Raw genomic sequence first — 9,252 nt, 5'->3', positions numbered from 1 at the left:
TACCTCTGAGGACACCAGTAAGGTGAGTGGTGCTAGACAGAATCTAGCATCGGGGTGGTAGGCAGAATTCCAAGGTGGTTCCATGAATTCTTCCCCTGTGGTTATTCCTGTGATTATGTTAGGTTACATGGCAAAAGTGATTTTGCAGATGTAATTAAAGTTACTAACTAGTTGACCTTAAGATAGGGAAAGTATTGGAGTATGTCTGATCTAATCACATGAGCCCTTTAAAAGCAGAGAGTTTTCTCTGGTTGGTGGCAGATAAGCCTGAGAAGGACTCAACCCACAATCACTGGCTTTGAAGATGAAGCCAGAGGGCCATGAGCCAAGGCATGCAGATAGTTTCTACATATTCAGAAAGCAAACAGGATCTCAGTCCTACATCCACAGGAACTGAATTCTCCCCACAAGCTGAATAAGCTTGGAAGCTGATTCTTCCCCAGAGCTTCCAGACGAGAACCCAGTCACCTGACTCCTTGAGTTGGGCTTTGTGATAATCCATGCAAAGAATCTAGCCACGCCCATGCAGACTTCCAACTTCCCCAAACTGTGAGATAATACATGGGTGGTGTTTTAAGCTGCTAAGTTTGGAGTATTTGTTATGCAGCAATAGAAAATGAATGCAACAGGTAACACAGGATTTGAGCTTGTACAGATAGTGCAATTTTAAGCATTTCCTGCTATTCTTATTAAGGCTCAAAATCAGGATGGAAAAGTTTTATAATAGATGAGGGCACTTGTCTTAGCAAGTGTGGTCATTGCACAGGCTAATTGTGCCCTTAGTTTATGACACCTCACTTTTGTCCATCAGTTTCCTACTGCAAATAGGAAAATTTCAAGGAAAGGACTCTAGCTTCTCTATTGCCTGCATTTTCAAAAAAGTCTATAAGAGTGTTCTTGGACAGGGGAAGGTGATTAGGAAGGCAGATCTGACCAGAAGTAGCATTAGCTCACTATGTAGTCAGACTCTAACCATTTACCTCTACTATGAGACTGGGGCAAATTTTGTAGAGAATGGACACCTAAGCTCTGCAACAGCCAAAATTTTACGTGGTATAACTTGTTTATAAAATAAATACAGTTACTTTGGGAACTGGTCACAAATAGTTAGAGTTCTTAGAAAGATGAGAACTGAAGTTACAGTTTCTTTCACAGCCTAGAATCAGAGATGATGGGCAGGGGCTTTATTCATTCAACAGGCATCTATTTCTCCAGCCACACACATGTAACACAAATGAATGGTTAGACATTCATTTGGGGTGCCTGTGTGTGATTCATAAGGAACTTTTTCCTTATAAAATTTATTGCTAAGTGACTCATTATAGGATGATAATGAAGATAAGGCTTCTCATTTAAAAATCAACTTTGTGAGGTATGACTTACATATAATAAAATGCACACATTGTAAGTGCACAGTTCAATAAACGTATACACCCACCTAACTACCATCCCAATCAAGATATAGAACATTTTCATCATCCCTTGTGCCCCTTTGATGTCAAGCTCTCCTTCCACATACAGCTCCAGGCAACCACTGGTCTGATTTCTATCACTATAGATTAGTTTTGCCTTTTCAAGCATGTCATAAAAGTGGAATCTTACAGCATATACTCTTTGTTTTGTTTCTTTCACTCTGCATGGTGTTTTGGAGATTTATGAACATTGACGCATTTATCAGTAATGTGTATTTCTATTGTTGAGTAGTATTCCATTGTATTATAATACAATTTGTTAGCTATTCATCTATTGATGGACATTCGGGTTGTTTTCAGTTTTTGGCTATTACGAATAAAATTGCTATGAATAGTCTGTTTAGATGGACATAGGTTCTCATTTCATTTTGTTAAATACCTAGGAGTGGAGTAGCTGGTTCAAATGAAGGTACTTCAAAAAGTTCATGAAAAAATGAAATTAAGGGCCAGCCCGTGGCTCACTTGGGAGAGTGTGGTGCTGGTAACACCAAGGCCATGGGTTCGGATCCCTATATAGGGATGGCCAGTTAGCTCACTTGGGAGAGTGTGGTGCTGACAACACCAAGCCAAGGGTTAAGATCCCTTTACTGGTCATCTTTAAAAAAAAAAAAAGAAAAATGAAATTAAAAAATAATATGAATCTTTCCATGAACTTTTTTGAAGATTGCTATTGTAAGTGAACATTTAAACTCAAGAAACTGTCCAACTGTTTTCCATACTGGTAATACCATTTTTTACTCGCAGTGTATAAGAGATCAAACTATTCTCCATCCGCCCCAAACTTGGTATTGCCAGTCTTTTTAATATTAGCCCTTTTAATGAATGTGTAGTATTATCTTATAGCATAATTTGCATTTCCCTGATGACTAATGATGTTCAGCATCTCTTCTTGTGCTTACCGACCATTCATATATCTTCTTTGGTGAAATGTCTGTTACAGTCTTTTGTCTGTTAAAAAAGAATTAGATTGTATTATTGAGTTGTGAGAGCTTGTAAACATATATATTCTGAATATAAATCCATTTTCGAATATATGTATTATAAAAACTTCTCCCAGTTTGTGGCTTGCCTTTTCATCATTTCTTAAAAAAAATAATTTGCCCCATTCTCACTTTCTTCTCCTTCTGAATCTCTAATTAACTTATTTAGGCCATTTTCCATTGTCCTATAGGTCTTTGAAAATCTTTTCACTGCCTTTTTGCTATGACTCTGATCTACTGTGATGGTTTTTTTTGTCATTGAACTTTTCAGTTTGAGAGTTTTCATATAGTTCTTTCTTATAGTCTACAATTCTCTGTAGAGTTTTCCTATCCTTTTCCTCAATAAGTCCATACTTTCCTTAGTTCTTTGAACATGTATCATTTAATTCTTTGAGCCACACTTTAATGTCCTTCTCTTCTAAATCCAGCTCTATGTTCTGGAGCTGGGATACACTCTTCTCTCCTGTCTGTGGACATCAGAACTCAAGGCTCTTCATCCTCTGGGCTCCAGGATTTACATCAGTGGCACCTCTGGACTCTCAGCCTGGATCTTTGGACTGAGAATTACACCATCAGCTTCCTGGCTCTGAGGCTTTCAGATGTGGACTGAGCCGCTCTACTGGCATTTGGTTTGCAGACAGCCTATTGTGGGACTTCTCAGCCTTCATAAGAACATAATGCGAGATGAGAAGTTTGGAGAGCCTGCTAGTCACCAGATTGGTGGAGACATCTTCAATGGACTCATTACTCAACCGCACTGAGGTTTATCAACTAGTCAACAAAAGTACTACTTGAGGAGACTCTCCTGAGAGAAGCCTCCTCTCTGTTCCTGTGCTCCACAACTCCCATTGCAGACAAGCCCTAGCCAGTGAGGCCCTCGGGCCATGAGCAGAACTCTATTTTAGGCAAACGACTCTGGAAGATTGATTACAAAGGTGAGACACTGGAGGCAGGCCGACCAGATAGGTGGCAGTGGCAATTCTCCAAGGGAAGATAAAAAGTCCAAAATTACTTCAAAAGTGGGAATATATAGGAAAGAAACTAGGCACGTTGGCGTATCATTCACAGCTCTCTACGAGGAGCCTCTTCTTCAGAATCATCCTTCTTTGGTTTTGTCTCTTGCTCTCTGTGATGCTCCCATTGTCTCAAATTGTTTGACATTTTCCAACCATATGTTTTATGCCTGAGTGCTTTTGTTCATGCTGCCTGGAAAGTCTTTTCTCATTTTATCTGCCAGTGAACACCTACTCATTATTGAAGACTCAACATGCTTCTCCTGCTTTCTTTCCAAAGACCAGTTGACTATTCCCTCTTTTGTCTTCAGTTACCTGTTCACCTACCTCCCATAATACCCATAATTCCTTATTGCTTATCTATGCTCACTTATTTGTCTCCCACCTACTAGAAACAAAATTCTTTGAGGTAAGTCTGTCTCTTATTTATCTTTGAATTCCCAGTGCTTAGCATAGTACCTGCCATATGGTAGGTGCTCAATAAACATTTGCTAACTGCATCAATGAATAGAGTTTTACTGTATTGTTAGCTGAGCACTTTAATAGTTTTCCTCTGTTTAATTGTATCTAGTTTTGATGTTTTAGAAAATTTTTGATAAAGTACCTCCCATTTTCATGAGAAGCTGATGTTTCTATTTTGCGTGGTCCTTTGAAGTTCTCTCAGGCCTTCTATCAGACACTATGCATTTATCATTGTGTGATCTGGTCACTTGGCATTATTTCAATTGGGCTTACCCATGGCTGCCTGCTTGCGTATAGAAATTCAACTTGCAACTGTGGAAGTGAAAAAGGGAAAAACGGGATGTTGAAAGTGAACATGAATTTCCCATTAGTGGCTAACTGGCTTTGAACTTCCTCTCCATTGGGACTCAGAGTAAAGTCGAAGCTATACTGTGTGCTCAGGCCTGGACTGGCTACAGGTCACACTGTTATTCAGTTCTTTATCTGTTGTGTTTAGCCCCATGTTAACTTTATGGACTCTCACTTCTGGGATGTTAGTCCCGAGGTGTTTGGGTTAAATGTATTTGCCACGGAAGTGGAGATTTAGTCCTTCCTTGTGAAAGTAAAGACATTAAATCCCCCCAAAAGTATTCTGTACAGCTAATCATGTGTCTTAGTCCATTTTCTGCTGCTACAACATAATTTATAAAGAAAAGGAATTTGCTTGGCTTATGGTCCTGGAGGCTGGGAAGTCCAAGATTAAGGAGTTTCATCTGGTGAGAGCCTTAATGCTGTGTCCTAACATGGCAGAAGGCATCACATGGAGAGGGAGCACATGAGAGAGAAAAAATAGGGGCCAAACTTCCCTTTTTATCAGGACCCCACTCCCTCGATAGTTAACCCACTTAACTAACCCACTCCCACAATAATGACAGTAATCTATTCATGGTCAGGGTAGCCCTCATGACCTAATCACCTCTTAAAGGTCCCACCTCTTCATACTGTCATAATGGCAATTAAATTTCAACATGAGTTTTGGAGAGGACATTCCGACCACAGCATTGTGTCATTTCATTGAAAAAAAAAAAAAAAAAAAAAAAAAGCCAAAAAACCAAACACTGACATAAGATATGATTCTTATTAGGAAAGCAACCACATTTGTGACCAGCAAGCTGTTGGCCAGGAGTGAGGGCAGGTGGGAGAAGGAAGGAAACCATCTATATCTTCATCTCATTTGGCCAGGGTTAGGATCCAAGTGGGAATCTTCCTGTTCCTTGCTGAATGTCCACAAGTTTAAGCTTGGAGCTCTCTGTAAAGGAGTCTGCCATATGTTTGGACAATTACATATTCTAGGAAAGATCCAAGTGGTAAAGAAAATGTTTAGTGCCATTGTACCATAAATTACACCATGATTTTGAATGATCATATCACTAATTTAATCTAAAGTAATGTTTCTCAAACTTGCATTTTTCACTGGGATCAACTAGGAAGCTTGTTAAGACATATATCCCTGGGTTTCTACCCTTGGAATTCTGGTTCAGCAGGCTTCGAGTGCTGGGAAGGTATATTTTAACAATCTTCCTGGGTGATTCTGTTGCAGAAAGATGGAATACTATGTTTTCTTGGATTGTTGGAGATGGAAAGGACAATGTGATGGTTTTGAAAGGAGCCCTTAGCATTCTGAATTTGTTGACAACCCAATCAATAAGCCTTTATAAAAATAGGTCCCACAAACTGCGGCTTTCTGCTCCAAACCTCATCTATGTTGAATGTCTGGAAGTCCTGTTGATCTTGTGGAAAACACCCATGAGCAGAAAGCAAAGGTGGCACCTGAGAAGGAGTTGCAGTCTTGCTCAGTAGAATGCTCATCTTAGCAGAATTCAAGGGTAGATTTTCCAGTTTACTCCTAATGTTTCTCCTCAGGCTGTGCACTGTGGAGAGAGTTGGGTTTGCATCACTTTACCCTCCTGCTATGACTTATGTGATTGTTATAAGGGTAGTGCCAACCTAAAGTTTGGGCATATTTGACATGGTAGTAGTACATAGAGTGGGGGCAGAGCAGGGATAAAAGATGCACAGCTTCTTAAAGAGGTGAACAGATATGCATACATGCTGTCTCTTAACCTGCCTTCTGCTTTGTGTTGAGTGCCAAAAAGTTGGTTCAGTTCTTCAGGTTTAGTTTGGTTCAGGTCTCCAAAAGATAGGTTTGGTTCCAATGTTTGTAGCATCCTTCTGCTGTATAAGCTCTGGAATTAGGAGTGTCTAGTGGAGGGGTAGGGGAGGGCTGGTAGCTGAGGATTTTTGCTTAAGTTTCATTTATGTAACATTCCTGAGAAGCACAAAATTTTCAGAGAGAAATTTTAAGCAACCATTTCTCAAATGCTATATTGATCTTGGGAAATTTGGGGTGGGAAGGTACACCCAGACCTCATGGCAGACTCCAGAAATGCTTCAGCATGTCAGTAACCCAAATACTATGTATGCCCAAGGTCAGGGTATTGCTGTGGTTTCTTTTTGGAGAAAGATTTCATGAAACTGTCAAGGGCAACTTTCTATCTACTATATTCTTATTTCTGGAGCTGAGGGAATTAGTAAAAATAGTACTGTACTTAAAATAATGAGATATGACTATCTTTAGGTTTGGAAAACTAAAAAGCATGCTAAAAATCAGGGACATATGGAATACAAGAGGGAAAGAACCGAACCTTAGAGGTATTAGGTTCAAACCCCTGGAATCACCTTTATTTCTCTCCTTCAAGTGGTTGTACCTCTTCATATTAATAGAACATTATAAGCCAATGCGTCTGTTCCCATGTAAGTTGCTGAAATTCACAGGGAGTGGGCAAGGACCTCTGATCTGCCCTTTGTCTCTCTGGAGTACAGTACTCCAACACCTACTATCACCAAACCCAGAGAGTTTTACCAAGTTTTTGACCAAGGAGTTACGTGAGTAGAAAATAAAGTCCTGATACAACCTCTCTTATTTGCAAAATAGCATTGGTGTTGGAGCCAGACACAGCAGAGTGAAAATTTCCTGGTTGTGTGGCTTTTAGTATGTTATTCAATCTGTCGAGCCTTTGTGTTCTCACCCGTAAAATGTTATCACCTATAACTTGCATGGATTGAATGATAATACATATGGAAAATATCCGGTATATAATAGAGACATTAAATTATATACTTTCACTTGGGTAATAACATTTTTATGATCATATTAAAATTACCCTACCTCACTGATTGCACTCTTCTAAAGTAATGCAGACATGAGACTAGATTTAGCAGGGGACACTGAGAAGGAAAAACAAATCTAATTTGAAGGAGTATGTGAAGGTGAGCCAGTTAAAAGACAACAACCTGAGGCAATTATCTTTATAGAGAGCATCCTGTTTGTCTGCACTCTGGCAAAAGCATGAGAGGGCAAACAAATATCTTATTTGATATTGTCCTAAAAAGGCCAAGCTCCAATGACAGTGTTTATATCTCTTGCAAACACCGTCAAAAGGATAAGTTCTTTAAAACATGCGGACATAAATCATTGTATTTCGCACAAATTAATTTTTAGTAAGTTCACTTTACTTGTATCGTTTCCTTCACATGACTGTGTAGGTCCTTATTATTGTCTCCCTAGCACTCTTTCCCAAGCCTAACTTTCACCCTTTCCCTCTGTACCCTGAGCTTTTCACAACTTGGCCAGTGTCTCCATTGTTCTCTTTAATCCCCAACCTCCTGCCCCACACACATTTTATTGGGAGGGTATCCAGAGGTGGTAACTTCTTACCATAATGATAACGATAGCACTTGTATTAACCTCTTTACCAACTGAGTTCACAGGCATGATTTGGTTTACTCCTCCTAATAATCCTGTGTGGTAGGTTATCTCATTTCTGAGAATGAGGAAATTGAGGCAGGGAGAGGTAGAAAAGCAAATAACATCAGATCTTGGCATGGTTCATCTTATGTTTTATTAGTTGTCTGCTTTATCTATCATACAACATTGTCTCCTTTGCAGGGAAAAATCTCGTATTGATGAGTGGGTCTTGTAATCTGCATTTTAAAAGTCTTGATTCTAGGTACTGCTTTAAGACAGTGCTTTATGGAGATTCTTGTATTTTTGTATGTATGTCTATGTAAGGATGGCCAGAAAAGGGAAATTGTCTTGGTAGTTAAGAAACTGATGAGTATCAAAAAAAGGAGAAGAAAATATATTATTGAATACAAAAAGAGAACATTTGAGTTACTAAAACAAAATATGATTTGAATAATTACGAGTCCACATTCCACATGAGTCTACAGTCTTGCTCGTGAGATTCCCTGAAGGCTATTCTAGAACCTTGCTCAGCAACTAGTGGAAAAAATGGTTGAAAAACAAAGACTGTACTGCCAGTTTCCTGTTGTGATTGCGAGACAAATTTTATATAATAAAGTGCTATTTAAAGTATGAGCTGTAGTTTTATAGAGCTGCCCTTAGTTAATTCTGAAGATAGAACGTTGAACACAAGCTTTGGCCACACAAATTATTTAAATCTAACAATATCCCTGAAAGGGCTGTAGTTTTATAGAGCTGCCCTTAGTTAATTCTGAAGATAGAACGTTGAACACAAGCTTTGGCCACACAAATTATTTAAATCTAACAATATCCCTGAAAGGGCTGTAGTTTTATAGAGCTGCCCTTAGTTAATTCTGAAGATAGAACGTTGAACACAAGCTTTGGCCACACAAATTATTTAAATCTAACAATATCCCTGAAAGGGCTGTAGTTTTATAGAGCTGCCCTTAGTTAATTCTGAAGATAGAACGTTGAACACAAGCTTTGGCCACACAAATTATTTAAATCTCACAATATCCCTGAAAGGCAGGTAAATATTTTTCTCTTTTTGCCACAGAAGAATCCCAGATATGAAAAATAATAAAAAAGTACTCTACAAAATCTTGACTTCTTCTCTGTAGTATCTGTTAAAATTGAAATTCATTCTTTATATAATGAACAGAGCTGCGGAGGCAACAAGGGAAAAGGCAGACCCTACAGTGCTTCATGATTATTTTGAAAGTTAAATCATTGCTCTGGTTTTAGTTGGTGATTGAATGAAGCATTATCCGAAGCATAAAGAGGCCGTGGTTGCCAGTGGAGAGCTACGAAGGCTCTAGCACTTAATGCATTGTTTTTGCACTCTTTTATCTCTGCTTGACACATCAACACCTTTCCATATGGATTTTTACACACTATGCATACCCATTATAGATTCCAAAGCAATATAACTTTCTTTTTGACAAACACACATGAACTTACATATCTAAATGCAGCCTGTTCCCTTCAAAAAGAAAACATATTTTTTACATTATTGTAAT

Source organism: Galeopterus variegatus, unplaced genomic scaffold (assembly GCF_000696425.1).
Source record: "Galeopterus variegatus unplaced genomic scaffold, G_variegatus-3.0.2 Scaffold265, whole genome shotgun sequence".
NCBI classification, from domain to species: domain Eukaryota; kingdom Metazoa; phylum Chordata; class Mammalia; order Dermoptera; family Cynocephalidae; genus Galeopterus; species Galeopterus variegatus.
Note: the sequence above shows the minus strand (reverse complement) of the source record.